The sequence below is a fragment of the Protopterus annectens genome, chromosome 1.part0 (genome assembly GCF_019279795.1).
Source record: "Protopterus annectens isolate FY-2018-M chromosome 1.part0, PAN1.0, whole genome shotgun sequence".
Classification (NCBI taxonomy): domain Eukaryota; kingdom Metazoa; phylum Chordata; order Ceratodontiformes; family Protopteridae; genus Protopterus; species Protopterus annectens.
In genome coordinates, this window is record NC_056725.1 from 1,604,308,167 (window position 1) to 1,604,315,666 (window position 7,500).

Sequence of the window (7,500 nt, forward strand, 5' to 3'; positions counted from 1 at the left end):
GAGAACAGTAAAAGAGTCTTTATTAATGGTAGTGGACTTCTTAGGGGTAAATAGTATTAATTTGTTTTTTTTAGGGTTTAAGGCAAGGTGGTTGTTAGCCATCCATATTTCGGTGGAGCTAAGAGCTGATTGGATACGTTTTAGGAGTTTGGGTGAAGAACTAGCAGTGCAGATGATAGTGGAGTCATCTGCATATTGTATGACTGTACTGTGGGTTAGAGTAGAGTGAAAGTCATTGATAAAAATGCTGAACAGGAGAGGCCCTAAGATGAATCCTTGGGGAACTCCAGTGGTGGTGTTGAGGAAAGGAGAGAAAAAGTGTAGCCATTTTGTAGCTTGTTGCCTGTCTGTCAGGTAGTTAGTCAACCAGAGTAGGGTGGAAGGAGAGATTCCTAAGTTGGACAGATTTTTCGAAGAAAAGAATGGGAAATAGTATCAAAGGCTTTGGAAAGGTCAAGAAGTAGTGAGGAGACAAGTCTCCCAGAGTCCCTGGCCCAGTTGACAGAGTCATAGAAAGATATGACTCTGTCAACTGGGCAGAGTCATAGAAAGATATGAGAGCTGTAGTGGTACTATGCCCAGGCCTAAAACCATGCTAGGTTGGCGACAGTAGGTTATTGCTGAGTATGAAGTTTTGGAGCTGGTTGTGGATACATTTTTCCAGGATTTTTGAGATGGGAGAAAGAATGGCGATGGGTCTAAAGTTGGTGTTATTACCACCTTTGTGCAGTGGGAGGATGAATGCCTTTTTCCAAATGGAGGGAACATAAGACTCTTTAATGGACCTATTAAGAAGTAAGCTGACAGGGTAGGCAATGGAATTTGCAGCTATTTGAAGGAATTCTAGGGGCAAGTTTTCATGGGCAACAGGGCAAGGTTTTAGTTTGAAAAGTAGTTTCTTTACAGTGGCAGTGGGGACAGGTGCTAGAGCAAAGTTATATGAGTGGGAAAAGGAGGTATTAGTAGGTAGGGGCTCAGATGGATTAGGCTGTTTAAGAGGGAAATTGGTGGTAAGATTAGCTATGGTGTCTATGAAATATGTGTTGAAGAGTGTGGCTATTTTGATGGGGTTTTCTTCTGGGTTTGGGCAGGGGTTATTGTTTGATCCAGGAGAAAGTAGGTTGTTAATCGAGCTCCGGAATTGTTTTGGGTTGTTTTTATTTTGGTGTTGTAGATTATAGTAGTAGACTTTTTTATCCTTAAAGACTAAGCACTTTACTTGGTTACGAAGATTTCTATAGGTTAGAAAATCAGAGGGATTTTTGTGCTTGTGCCACAACTTCCAGGCTTTGTCTCTGGCAGCCATGCTTTGTTTGGTTGCAATTGTCAGCCCAGGAGCATGCCTGGCTTTTATGCATTTTAGCCGGGGTGGAGCGAGGTTGTTTAAGATGTTAAGGAATGTAGAATTGAAAAATTCAACTGCTTCTTCAAGGGAGAGTAGTTTTAAGGGATCCCAGTTAATGCTTTTTAAAATGTTGTTAAAGGTTATGAGGCAAAAATGTGATAAGTTTCTAGTGTTTCTAAGTTGATGTCTGTTTAAGGGGGATGTGGTTTTACAAATTATATAGGCTGGTGAGTGGTCACTGATGCTGTTTGGAAGGGTTCCTGTGCTGGATATCTTATTGTGGTCGGAGACCATGATCCAATCTAGGATTGTCCCACTGTTGTTGTTTCTGTTAGGTCTGGTAATATCAGTAATAAGCTGGCTGTAGTTATGTAGGTTGATATTTGTTGGGGAGTGTTGGGAGACATCTCACCAATTAATATTAACATCTCCAAGAATTATTGTTTCAGTTGTTATATTGCTTGATGTCCAAGCTACGATTTCCTCTAATATGGGAATATTGTTGCCAGGGGAATGGAGAGGACAATGATGCAGAAGTTTTTGTTGTTATTAAATTTTAGAAAGGTTAAGATTTCTGCAGTGGAGAAGCTGGGTATGGTTGTGTTATATGAGACTATGTTGAAGGAATTGGGGTAGATCAGTGCTATCTCTCCACCTTGTTTGTGTGACCTATCTGACCAGAGGCAAGTAAAGCCAGGGGGAAGGAATTTTGAGCTTTTTATGTATGGTTTTAACCATGTTTCTGTGGCTGCAATGTGGCCAGGCTTGTTATGTGTTACTCAGGCATGAAAGTTGGGGATTTTGTTTCAAATACTTTGTAGGTTAATTGTAGTAAGGTTTAGAGATTTGTAAGGGCTAGGTACCTTGTGAGATGAGGAGGGAGGGCCTGGGTTGTGATGTATATCTCTGCTTAGTGATAGTTTAGTGTATTTAAGTAGGACTGTAGTGGGTTCTTTTTTCTTTCTTATGTTTTGGTGGAGGTAAGTGGTATGCTTTATGTTGGTTCTTTCATTTAGGGGTAGAATTCTTACTTTAAAATTGAGAATACCCTGAGTAGTATATACGTTACTAGAAATGTTAGGGAAGTAGTTGAGAGGTATGGCATCAGTGGAGTGGCTGGGGGTTTGTGGTAGATATTGTTAATTTGTAATGGGGTAAGCTGTAGTAGGAGGATTAGGGGTAATAGAAGAGTGAGTGGTGTTAATTTGGTTATAAGTGACATGGTTATTGAAGGTGTAGTGATTGACTGATGGTGACTGAGGGGTGGAGTTAAAGGTGAGGTGTGAAGTTAAGGTGGGAATAAATGTAATTGATGTGAGGATGGGTGGGAATGGGGGTAGGGTATGGGAGTGGAGTGAACCCGAGCACAGCAAGGGCAAATGGAGTGGGGCTTCAGTGGTCTTGGAGAGATAAGGTGAGTAAAGGAACAATCAATTGAAGGGAGGAATAGGATTGGGTAAATGCAGATAGCTGAATGGGCTAAAGTTCGCAAGTGGTCTGAGCAGGAGAAATAATAAAAGCAAAATGGGGGCAAGTTAAGAGGCAAAATAATGTTAGAGGCAGAAAGGGGCTCTTACAGAGCAGCTCTAATGACAGGTTAGCAGCGTGCTTGATTCAGAGTGGCAAATTATTGGATAAAGTATGTAACCATAAGCTTTAAAATACTTAAGGGCAGTACACATAACATTCAGCTTATAATACATCTATACAGCATTGCATAAGGAAATTCAAATGAGACCTCTGGTAGTCTGTGCAGCTGAAATGTATGAAATCTCCGAAGGGGAATCACAGGGCACTTAAATGCAGGCAGCTGCACAAGGGAGAAAGCAGGACTCAGTTTCCAAAAAAAAAAAAAAAAACAGGCTAGCCTAGAATTGAAAAGCTAGAGGGTAAGAGAGAGGGTGAGAATGTGAATGGAAAAGAGTGGGCAACAGCATATAAAAGGCTAGAATACCACTAAATTCACAGTAAAAATGTAATACAGGCTTAATAAAGCAAAACGAATGGTGTTGTGCAAGCAAACAACTAAATTCACAGAATGCAATGTAATAGAGGCTTACAACTACAAAATGAGCAGGTTTGAACAAAACAAACACTTTAAATGATATCCACTGTAAAGGCTAAGAACAAATTTAAGTAGTCTTGTTGTCTAAACTGAAAGTAGGATCACAAAGCATTCACTGTAACTGGCATTTAGGTACAACAGATAGATTCTCACTATCTTATTACACAAAAGAAAAACAATACTGCAGTAGTTACATATAACTCAAAAACTACTATAACAGAGAAATCTTAATGCAGTGAAACAGAGTCAGAGCCTGAGTTAATTTCAGTTAAGGGGTTAAAACCAACTAGCGACACTGTAAACATGTGCTAAGACCATGAAGACATGCAGTCACTAAACACAGTCTAGGCGAGTGGCTGTAAATGGCTGCATGCATTGGAATTAAGATGCAGAGACACAGTAGCTACAGATGCAAACAGTAATGCAGTCACTATACATGACCAAGGCAAATGGCTATTCAGTAAAAAGCATTCTTCAAACACTAAGCTTACAGTCGCTAAACACAGTCTAGGTAAATGGCTATAAGATAATAAGCACTTGTTAAAAATAACCTTTCAAACAGTAAGTAAGGTTAAAAATAACCTTATAAACAGCACAGTTAAGGACTCAGATCACTTACAGGAAAGTACTGTCCGTACTCAAAAACCGGCATGGTTTAAAAATAATCCGCTGCAAATGGCTGTTGTCACCAGAACTGCTTAACGAGTACAAGATGGAATGGGAGAAGGGAAAAGAAGGAAGGGCGCCAAAACCAGGAGAGTGTTTTAAATGGCGCAAAGGAGTATGGGAGAAATCAGGAAGAGATAGCTTGTAGGGATAGTATGGGACATGTAGTGTGGGAGAGTGACCAGGAAAAGTTAAAAGACTACACTGGCCTTGGAGAGATAAGGTGAGTAGGGGAACATTCAGTTGAAGGGAGGAATAGGATTGGGTAAATACAGATAGCTGAGTGGGCTAAAGTTTGCAAGTGGTCTGAGCAGGAGAAAGAATAAAAGCAAAACGGGGGCAAGTTAAGAGGCAAAAGAATGTTAGAGGCAGAAGGGGGCTCTTACAGAGCAGTTCTGATGATAGGTTAGCAGCTCGCTTGATTAAAAGTGGCAAATTATTGAATAAAGTATGTAAACATAAGCTTTAAGATTCTTAAGGGCAGTACATATAATGTTCAGCTTATAATACGTCTATACAAAATTGCAGAAAGGAATTCACATGAGACCTCTGGTAGTCCGTGCAGCTGAAATGTATGAAATCTCCAAAGGGGAATCACAGGGCATTTAAATGCAGGCAGCTGGACAAGGGAGAAAGCAGGACTCAATTTCCAAAAAACAAAACTGGGCTGGCCTCTGGTAGTCCATGCAGCTGAAATTTATGAAATCTCTGAAGGGGAATCACAAGGTGCTTAAATGCAGGCAGCTGGACAAGGGAGAAAGCAGGACTCAGTTTCCAAAAAACAAAACCAGGCTAGCAGAAAAGTACTGTCCATACTCAAAAACCAGCATGGTTTAAAAATAATCCGCTGCAAACGGCTGTTGTCACCAGAACCGCTTAACGAGTACAATCCTGATGTCACTGCTTACAGTCAGTGTACATGTTGTCAACAGTGTTGTCACACATATGTGCTATGTTCATGTGTAGATGCTGTTTCCTGCTACAAGTATTTATTGTACATTTTCTTTGGAAACACTGTATTGAAGACTGATGCTGTCATTTGAATAGATCTTCATTCTATCACACTTGCAGTGAAGCACCTCCTCAGGGTTGAAGACATAAGACAAGGTAATGTATGTTGTTGCCTAAGTAAGGCATGTGTTCCAATATGGGATTATATCCACATTGTATGTAATTGTTGTTCTAACATAACAGTGACAACAGCAAGAGGCTACATGTGTGTTTGGGTATACCTAGAATCAGGCAATGTTGTCGGACATACAACAAGATTCTTTCTAAGTAATTACAGGGACACATGTTCCTTGATTCATACACATGACAAAATGCTTTTACATAACCACACATATGACAATTGACAATGCACGTATACCATGGCATATTCATTGATCCCACTAATGTGCTGATTTTCTCAATGCTTAGACAAGTGTTCCAAACTGGCATGAGGTAACTGTAAGCATCTGTGTCCTTAACTGTTTTTCATGAAAGACATCGTCCCAATTATACTTGGTATGTATAGAGTGGTAGAGGCCTCCCCCACCAATTTTAGAAGATAAATATTATGGGCAAATACAGTACAGCTGATTGAATAATTTCACCTAGATGGAGTTCAACAGCTGTGTTAACAGTTCCACTGTGGCAAATGTAACTAATAGCCATATTGTTATTAGGATAAAGAACTTGGTAACAACAAGAATGCATAAAGGTGTCTTCTGGGCATCCCTAGCAAACAAACAGAAAAATGATACAGTGGCCTAACTGAACACTAAGTGATCAAGACCTCCTAATGTATCTGAAGTCCACTCCATCCTCAGAGTAACAAGCAAGCAGAAGGGCAGTGCAGTCAATCATTTAATGAGGATCTGTGACAGATTAAGAGGTGCAGGCTGTTGCTTGGCAGTTTTAGAGGGCATATGTTTGGTACATTGAAGGACAGGTTTATCATAATCTTACTTACTAATGAGGAGGAGACTTTATTACAAATTGCCTGCTACTTACTATTTTACACTATTTTATACCAGGGAATATACGTAATGTACTTGATTTGTTACATACTAATTGAAAGTAACAGATATTGTACTATGAAATAATCTATCAGTTTTAAAGGACAGAAATGGAGAACATACACAAAATCATTGTATGTACAGAATTTGTTGAGCATATACAAGAGTCAGATGTAAGCTACAGTAATTTTAGAAGGAGCAGGACAAAAACCTGCATTTCCTTTTCAAATCTCTTCTCCTCTCTCAAGATATACTGAACATCATCCCACATTAGAAATACATTGTATATTACATTCTGCTTGATTGCACATTGCATTGTGCTTGATCAATAGCATGTATATATGCAAATCTTCTATGGAATTAGTCTGGTCCTGAACTACTTTCATTTCTGTATTTTTTTGTTCATGGAATGTTTTGTATTTCACCTGGGCTGAGCCTGAAACTGGTCAATATTGATCAATGCACCACCCTGCTAAACAAATATAAATAAATAAATAAATAAATAAATAAATAAATAAATAAATAAACAAATAAATAAATAAATACATACTTACATACATGCATACATACATACATACATACACTTACATAACAGGTGTCTCCATCCACATTCTGGGCACTTTCAGCAAGCAAATAGAAAGGGCATACAGTGACCTCACTGAACACTAAATGACCAAGAGCTCCTAATATATCTGAAGTCCACTCTATCTTCAGAGTAACAAGCAAGCAATCACTTAATGAAGGTATGTTACAGATTAAGAGGAGCAGACTGCTACTTGTCAGTTTTAGAGGATATAAGTTAGGCAAACTGTGGGCCAGGTTTGCCAAAATCTCACTTATTAATGTGGAGGACACTTCAGACTGAATTAACTGCTGCTTTCTATTTTACACTGTTATACTAGAGAATATAAGTAATGTACTTGAGTTGTTATACAGTAATTAAAGGTAACAGATACTGTATTCTGACAAAAGCACTAAGAATCTATCAGTTTTAAAGGTCAGAAATGGAGCGCATACTCCAAATGAGATATGTAAACAATTTGTTGAGCATATACAATAGTCACATGCAACCTGCAGTAGTTTCAGAAGGAGCAGGACCAAAACTGCATTAAGCCAGAGTTTCCAAATGATTAAGCCTACTGAAGGGGTTATAGACATCTTCATAAAGTGCCAAAGAAGTCAAGCTGTATGAGGAGTTGTCCTACACAGCTAGCCAAACTTTCTATGACAATACTGTTCTCACAATGCTCATTAGTCTTTTCTGGTGAATACTCTATGAAATCACCTGTTGTAATCTATGATCTCTATGTCTAGATCCCCTTTTGTTCTGCTTCTGTAGTTACTCCATCAAGAAACTCTACTAGATTGTACTGGTAAAACGTTTCTGCTGTGAATCCATACTGCCTTGTGGTCTGTGTGCAAGT